We start from the raw sequence: 8882 nt of genomic DNA, 5'->3' as shown, positions 1-8882 counted from the left end.
CAGAGAATGGATCTCTCCACATATGTCGGGACTTTTAATGATGCATACAACTTCAGATTATTTTAAGCATCTTATGGTGAAAGTTTAAGAGAGAATACTTGCGACCCTCGGCTCCCTAATCCAGCCTCAGCAGCGACCATTGCGATGATTTTTTAAGCATTCACTTCTGGATCTCATTGCATTTCACCCTCAAGGATGTCAGTAGCTATCTCCAAATGCGCAGGACAAAGGCACATGCACGCAGCCTCCCCGAGTTCCTCCTAATTGTTTTTCTGAAATTGAATTCCTTGAATCAGAATCCAAACAAAGGATTGAATTTACAGTTGGTTGTTCTGTGTGTGTGTGTGTGTGTGTGTGTGTGTGTGTGTGTGTGTGTGTGTGTGTGTGTGTGTGTGTGTGTGTGTGTGCGCGCATCCTGGGGCTTGAACTCAGGGCCTAGACACTATCATCGATCTTTTTTATTTTTATTTTTCCTCAAGGCTAGTGCTCTACCACCACTTGAGCCACAGCTCCACTTCTATCTTTTCATTGGTTATTGGAGCTAGAAGTCTCACAGACTGTCCTGCCCAGGCTGGCTTCGAACTGCCATCCTTAGATCTCAACCTCCTGCGTAGCTGGGGTTATGGGCAGCCCTTGGCTCTGGCTGGGTATGTTTACTACATGACTCATCTTTCTTCTTTTTCTCCTTCATTCCTCTTTCTTGCTATACTTTTAAACTTCTTTTGTACTTTTATAAAACAATGTTAGTCAAGATTACACACATACTAAATAGTATTTGTGTTCTGAGTTTAAAAATACTTTCTTAGGAAAAACAAGTTTAAAAAATTCAAGACAGGTATAGAGGCCAGGAAAAACAAAACGTTACACAAGAAAGAAAAGGACAGCATGCCACCTGTCTCGAGGCATATTGTCATTTCTATGGCCATAAGAGAGATGCGCGTCCGTGGGATGGGAAGTTCCCCAGGTTTTGAGTGTCTGTCTCGGCGGTGTCAGCTCCCGCACCCCCTCAGACTAACTGATGTGTTCTCCAGCCTTGGAAAGGGGATTTGGGTTTTTGTTTTTCTCATTTTGTTATTTTTGTTTGTCATTGGAGATGATTTTCCAAAAACCAAGGAGATAATCACTTTATCCTGCTATCTCAAGAGAGGAAATCCAAGCACACTCATTTCAGAAAGCCACCTCAGGCCAGTGATAAGAAGAGAGATTGTGTCTTCCGCCATACCTCAGGGGCACCTGGCTGTGGGCACGTTGCTGAAGCAGCCCGGCGTCTGGTATGTGATTTTCGGGGCGGTGCAGGGCTGTGGAGTCGCATCCCAGGGTTGCCCGGTGGGAAACCTTCGCTTTTCCCTTCCCGGTCCACACTGCCGATTGTGATTGCATCGGGAGCCTCGGCGTGGTGAGGTCTGTTTAACTTGGCTCGGCACCTGCCAATCTTCCCTTGTAAGATGGCTTCAGGCCTGGGGTGTGGAGCCCTGGGCGGGACTCTAATAATACTGCTTTGTTTTTATTGTGTTTACTTTTGGTTACATCCTACCTGTCAAGAGAGGCTGATTTGCTCTTGCCCAAAGTGCTCTGACATTTACTTTAAAAAAGCTGTTGAAGTGAAAACTGCTTTGCCCCAAGGGTGATGAGCTGTGGGGGGAGGGGTGGGCCTGGGCTGGCGGGAGGGGCTGGCCGGGAAGAAGAGCCTGGAGGGGGGAGAAGGGGGAGGCTTGGGGGCCTCTCCCTTGTTTCCAGAATCTCACAGGAGACGTGACCACAGGCAGGCCACCACACCTCCTTGGAATCTGTCCCTCCTCTGTTCCCCACGCCTGGATCCCCCCCCCCTGCCCCAAGGCTACGGCTGAAGAGCAGAGATGGAGGAGCAAGGACAAAGTGTCTCATAAACCTTCATTATTATGAAGGAGGAGTGAATGGTCTTCTCTGGAAGTAGTGGCTGCCTTTTCTCTCTCCTCTTGCTCCTCCTCCTCCCCCTTCTCTCAGATAATGAGCTAGGTGTGGTGATGCAGGTCCGTCATCCTAGATACACAGGAATCATAAATGGTTGGATCATGGGCCCGGCTGGCCCCAGGCCAAAGCACGAGGCACCATCTGAATGATGACTAAAGCCAAAAGGGCCGGGCGCCGGTGGCTCACACCTGCAATCCTAGTCACTCAGGAGAGCAGTCCAGCCAGCCTGGAGAAGGACAGCCGGTGAGATTCTCATCTCCAATTAACCACCCGAAAACCAGAAGTGGAACTGTGGCTCGAAGAGGTACAGTGCCAGCCTAGAACAGAAAAGCTCAGGGATGGCGCCCAGGCCCTGTGTCCAAGCCCTGTGGCTCTCCTGGTAAACCACCTGCCTACCAAGTGCAAGGCTTTAAGTTCAAACCCAGGACCCTGAGTTTCTTCTTTTTCTTTTCCTGTTTTTCTTTTTTCTTTTTTTTTTAGTATAAAAACAATTGGTGTCAGTAAAGAATTGGAGCGTTGAGTAAGCTTAGGGAATGCCCCCAGGAAGTGCCAGGCTCCCCGAGCAGTACTGGGTCTTAAGTCTACCTGGAGTCTTTTTTTTTTTTTTTGGGTCTGGTCGTGGGGCCTGAACTCTGGGTCTGGGCTCTGTCCCTCAGCTCTTCAGCTCAAGGCTAGCGCTCTACCACTTGAGCCACAGCGCCACTTCCGGCTTTTTTCTTTTTTCTTATGTGGTGCTGAGGAATGGAACCCAGGGCCTCAGGCATGCAAGGCAAGCGCTCTACCACTGAGTCAGCTTCCCAGCCCTCTACCTGGAGTCTTACAGCTCGGCTCACAGGCTGTGCTGAGTCCAGGCCGTGGCTGAGATCTCTGGCCTTTCTCCCTCCCAACAGGGAAGTGGTATCTGCCAGGGCCGGCTTAGGGGCCCATGGGTGGAGCTTATGACAGGCAGGTGGGGCTCACACGTGGGCGGGGCACACAGCCTCTGTCTTCTTTGGTTCACCATCGGGGCCATGCCCTGTATCCCGCAGGTCTGAGGCTTCGCAGCCTGGTCTCCCTTGTTTCCTACCTACCTGGTCCTCTTGAGTGCGTTTGACTTTCTGGCCTGGAGACTTTGATCACTGGGTGGGGAGTCTCTTCTTATCCATCCTAACCCTCGTATTTCCATGAACACGGCATTTTTTATTTTTGCTTTTGCTTTTAAAAAATGAGCCCAACATACAGGGAATGTTACAGTGTTCGCACCCCGTGATTACCCCGGATCATGGCAGTTGGATTACCTGCCCCTGCCCCAGAGGTACCTTTCCTGAGCTTCTGTCACCCTAGGTTAGTGTCCTCTGTCTGGGCTGTCAAGGCCAGGGCTCAGCGCCCATCCCCTCCATGTTCTGGGGACATGAGTATGTCGGATCTGCTCCGCTCCTTTTTCACTGCAATGTAAGCTTCCCCTGCCTGACTACTGTATTATCTATCTGCCTGGCCCGCTGTGGGTTGTGCGTGGGAACCTTGGTGGGACCCTCCGCCATGCTGGCGTCACTGCATGCATTTCACAGACGGGTGGGGCTCGGCCCTGGGCCTCCTCACCCACCTCTGAGCCGCCGTGCCTGGTGCTGCCCGGGTGACCCACTTCTCAGACACTGGGTCTGTGTGTTGGATTGTTTCAGGACAAGAGTGTGTCTAGGCCCTTTGGCTTCCTGAGATGTCTCCAGGGGCGGCAGTCTGTTTATTAATGGCTCCTAGGCCTTTGCCTCTGTTGACAAATAAATGACTGACTCACCAGGGTAAAAGTATGCTTCTGGATTAGCGCTGTGTGGCGGTAGTAAGGTTTGTTGTGTCTGTGCAGTGATCCTCCTGGGAGGAGGCAGCAGATGTGGCCACAGGCAAATGCAGACCCATGACTCCTACCTGACCTGGGTGCTGCCCTGCTCCCGGTGTCCCCTGCCCTGCGCCCGGTGTCCCCTGCCCTGCGCCCTCTGTCCCCTGCCCTGCGCTCTCTGTCCCCTGCCCGGCGCCCTCTGTCCCCTGCCCTGCGCCCGGTGTCCCCTGCCCTGTGCCAGGTGTCCCCTGCCCTGCGCTCTCTGTCCCCTGCCCTGCGCCCTCTGTCCCCTGCCCTGCGCCCTCTGTCCCCTGCCCTGTGCCCTCTGTCCCCTGCCCTGCTCCCTCTGTCCCCTGCTCTGCACCCAGTGTCCCCTGCCCTGGGTCCAGGCCCTGGTGACAAGGCTCACGAGTTCCAGGGCAGCTCCCCTCTGGGCTCCTTTAGGGGACAGAGCCCAGAACTGGAGCCTGGGGGGCACAGCCCTGCCACTCTGTACTGGGCAGGCCACCTGTCTGCTCAACTCCAACGTAAGACTCATGAACGCACAAGAGGGCCATGCAGGAGGCCGCCTCTGTCAGGTAAGTGGCCTTGTGAGCAGAGTGGGTGGAGCCGGGAGGTGTGGCAGGCAGGCCTGTCTGTCCCCGGAGCCAGCCCGTCTGCTGCAGGGCCTGCTCACACCGGCTCTGCATGCCGCCCGCCTGCCCTCCACCCACCCCTTCCACAGCCCACCTGCCACCGGCGCCCCCGGCCTCTCCCCCTGCCCCAGCGCCGTCTGCCCCTCTTTGCCGGTGTCATCTCCCCAGCTCCCATTCAGAGCACCATCCACCATCTATCTGTGAGTCTGTGTATCCGTCTGTCATCTGGGCACCCACCTTCCCCATCACCCGTGTACTTGCCACTTATCCATCTCCCCGCCCATCCACACACCCACCCAGCTACTGGTCCATGACTCCTGCAGTCATACCCAGCACCTGTCCATCTGTCCATTGTCCATCTATCCCAAGCACTCACTCACCCACCCGTGGATCTGCTATTCTGTCTCTCTCTGGTCTGTCCATCCATCTCCTAGCGTGTCTATCACCCACCCGCCCATCCACTCACCCACCCGCCCACCCATCCACTCACCCGCTCACCCATCCACCCACCCACCCATCCACCCACCCACCCATCCACCCACCCACCCATCCACTCACCCACCCACCCATCCACTCACCCATCCACCCATCCACTCACCCATCCACCCATCCACCCACCCACCCATCCACTCACCCATCCACCCATCCACCCACCCACCCATCCACTCACCCACCCACCCATCCACTCACCCACCCATCCACTCACCCACCCATCCACCCACCCACCCATCCACTCACCCACCCATCTACTCATCCCCCGCCCATCCACTCATCCCCCGCCCATCCACTCATCCCCTGCCCGCTCTCTGCTGTCCGTCTGTCTGCTGTGGTGCTGCAGTTGCTCTGTGTGCTGCTCTCATCTCCTCCCCTGGCCAGCGGGAGATGGCACTGGGGTATCTTTTCAGCGAGGTGCCTTTCTGGGGAGCCGAGGGCCCCGCCCCGCGGCCCACTCGGAGGACGCTCCAGCCCCGGGCGTGGCTGGCACGTCTGCCCTCCTATCTCTCCATCGGGCCGTGCTGGAGCCCGGAGCTGGCCGACTCGCCATTGCTGAGGTACGAGGGCCGTGTCCCCTTCCGGGCCCTGGCGCCAGCGGCTCGGCCGCGCAGCCCCGGCTGCCTCCGCACACAGCCGTCAGTCCCCGTGAGTCCCGCATGCTGGGACACAGCCCGGCCAGTCCAGACAGCTCCGGTACCCAGGGAAACACGCCGGGTCTGGACGGGCCGCTGGAGCCCAGGTCTGAGAAGCCAGACGCTGGCTGGGCTGCTCCAGGGCTGGCGGCGGGCCTTGGCTGCCTCTCCCCAAGATGGTGCAGGGGAGGGGGTGGGCGCCCACGTCCACCCAAGTCATATCTCCACTTAAAGCTCCCGGGAGTTTTTCTAGAACATTGAAGTTATTTTTTCAGCCTTTTCCCACAGTTCTACCCATCCCTGCACACCTTCATTTATTGTGTGTCCTAACTGTGAGCCTACAGGTTCCTTCACATAGACACAGAGAGAGGCCAGAGAGGTTAAACCATGGCCTGAGGTCACACAGCAACAGGGCATATACAGAATTGTCACATTCTACTTCCTGAGAATGTATAGTTATTCTGTGCCAGTTAAAATTAAAATAGATTTTTTTGGCATGTTTTCTCTCTCCTATTTTTTGTTGGTCGTGGGCTTGAACTCTGGGCCTGGGTGCTGTCCCTCAGCTCCTCAGCTCACAGACAGCACTCTACCACTTGAGCCATGGCACCACTTCCGGTTTTCTGGTGGTTTATTGGAGATAAGAGTCTCATGGACTTTCCTGCCCAGGCTGGCTTTGACCTGCGATCCTCAGATCTCAGCCTCCTGAGTAGCTAGGATGACAGGCGTGAGCCACCGGCGCCCGGCTTTGTTTTCTCTATTTTTAAATTTCCTTTCTTTACCTACGCTGAGGTTGAAGCTCAGGGCCTAGAATGTGCCTGATTGATGTTCCACTGTTTGAACCATGCCCCCATCCTGGCTTTTTTCAGATTATTTTGGAGATGAAGTTTCTTGGACTTCCCTGCCCAGCCTGGCTTTAAACCTTGATCCTCAGATCTCAGCCTCCTGAGTAGCCGTGGTATTCGGCCCAGTCCTTGTGATTTTGAGACCAGGGTCTTGTCCTGGGGTCACTTGAATGGAATCAATCGCTTGTGGTTCTCAGACTTCTCCCCAGGATGTGGCTTCCCCTCCCCCGACCTATCCACGCACGTGGGATCCACGCGCTCTGCTTCACATCGGCGGCGTTGTCTTGCTTTGTATCATTCAGTAAGTTGTTTAGATCGTCTTCTCATCGATGCAGCCGAAGTCTTTTGGTCGCAAAGCTCACGGTCCTTTCCATGTGTGGGGAGGGTGCGAGCGCGTCCTCGGCGCCAGGCGCGTGGTGTGGGTGGCAGGGTGTGGGGAGGAGGCTCGGGGGAGGCTGCTCGGGCCCAGCCCTGGGGGCTGCACAGGAGCCGGCTCCCGGCTCCCCGCTGGCCCCGTTGCGGCCCTGGGTTGTGCGCGGGGCCGTGTGCATCCATCTGCACAGTCAACACGTGGCGTTTTATGGCCTGGGGCTGGAGCAGGAGCCGGGCGCGTTGCCTTGGACCCCAGCTCCCTGGGGCAGCGACAGCGATGACAATGACGCTGACGATGTGAATGACGTGGGAAGCAGCTGCGTCTCACAGATGGGGGTGGATGGGTCTGGTGGGAATTCTTCAGCTCCCCCCCCCCATGTCCTGGACCGGGGTGTGTTCCCACAGGAAGGGTGAAGACTCAGCCGGGCAGCAGGCTCCCCGGCCACGACGTTGGGGAAGTTGTGACACGGAGGACATGGCTGGCCAGGGCTGTCCCTGGCCACCCACAGGGGCCGGGGAGACTCTGTGATGGGACGGGAGAGTCCTGGTCTCCATTTCCTCCTCTGAAGCTCCAGACGGGCCGGGCTGGCAGCGTTCACAGGGCTCCCCGTCCGGGTGCTCTCCTGGGGCAGTGGCCGGGGGAGGGGGCTTTGATGTGCTCTGGGGCCTCTCCAGGGGCCGCATGGCTCCCCCCCCCCCCCCGCCAGCCCCCGGCTCAGTCCCAGGGCTGAGCCCACCGTGGTCTCTGGGCCGGCTCCTCAGAGCCCGGGCCCCGTTCTTCCTGCGGTGGTGGGGGGCCGCTGGGACCCCACGCGCGGCCCCGGCTCCTGTGCCAGATGCACCTTTTGGGAGAACAGTTTCAGAATCATGAAACAGCCCCTGGCCTCCGCCCCTGGCCTCCGCCCCTGGCCTCCCCTCTGGCCTCCGCTCCTTCTAATCCCTCACACAAGCACTGTCGAGTGTTACAACCGAGGAGCCGACATTTCACATCCCTTGCGCCATGGGGCTCCCCGCTCCTCTTACATCCTTCCTGTCCCCACCCCCCCAGATCCCCAACTGCCAGCTCCCCAGCCCGGATCCCTGCCCCGATGTGGCGGTCTCAGCGGGGGGTGCTCAGCTGGTGGTCCCGAACGCCCCCCAATAGTTGGGGGCGTGGGGAGGAGGCGCAGCTGAGGGTCCCTCCGTCCATCCCGCGGGGGTCACACTGTCAATGCCGGTCCCGGCCTGTGTCTGCCGGCTTCTCCACCTGTGGGAGAAAGCCCACCCTGGGGCACAGCGGCGGAACAATCTCTTGTCCCCATTTGCTCTTCAGTCATTGGGTTCTACCTCTCCCAGTCTCCTCTGCAGGGATGCGGTCATGTGACTGGCCAGTCCTGGCCAATGAGGTTAGAGCGAAGGCAAGGGGGGGGGCGGTCAGCCCAGCCCAGCCCTGGGCAGGGCTGGGGACGGGACTTGCAAGAAGCTGGCTCCCCGTTCTTATTTTCTACTCAAGTAGAAGCTTTGGGCATGGTGGCCTCCTGGGGTCAAAATTGTGCCACCAGCATTTCACCGGTGTCTTCTGGTGTCCACAAATTCTGTATCCAAGAACGACTCACCTGTCAGCAAGCCTCATCCGAGAGGACTTCGTCGTAAGTCCAGCCACACACCGGGCGTGGGCCTGAGCACACCTGACGCCGACCCTGCGCGCGTGCACACGCGCACGCTGGAAAACCCAGTGCCTTCTTATGCAGGGTACTTAGCACAGCACCCAGCAGCTTTGGCTTCCAGGAGTGCTTGCTTCAGTTCCTGCTATCCATGTCATGATTCAAACACGCACATGAGCTGGTCAGCATGCACCCTCCTCCCTTCCCTCGCTCTTCTTTTCTCTTTTTTCTTCTTTCTTCCCTTTCCTTTTATCCTGTCCTCTCTCTTTTCTCTCCTCCCCTCTCCCCTTCCCCCACCTCTCCCCCCTCCCCTCCCCCCTCCCCTCCCCTCCCCTCTCCTCCCCTCTCCTCTCCTCTCCTCCCCTCCCCTCTCCTCTCCTCCCCTTTCCTCCTCCTCCTCCCCTCTCCTCCCCTCCCCTCTCCCCTCTCCTCCTCCTCCTCCCCTCTCCTCCCCTCTCCTCCCCTCTCCTCTCCTCTCCTCCCCTCCCCTCTCCTCTCCTCTC

Source organism: Dipodomys merriami, unplaced genomic scaffold, assembly GCF_024711535.1.
Source record: "Dipodomys merriami isolate MVZ:Mamm:240054 unplaced genomic scaffold, mDipMer1.0.p SCAF_116, whole genome shotgun sequence".
In the NCBI taxonomy this organism is placed as follows: Eukaryota; Metazoa; Chordata; class Mammalia; order Rodentia; family Heteromyidae; genus Dipodomys; species Dipodomys merriami.
The sequence above is the reverse complement of the archived record's forward strand: the minus strand, read 5'-3'. Positions refer to the sequence as shown.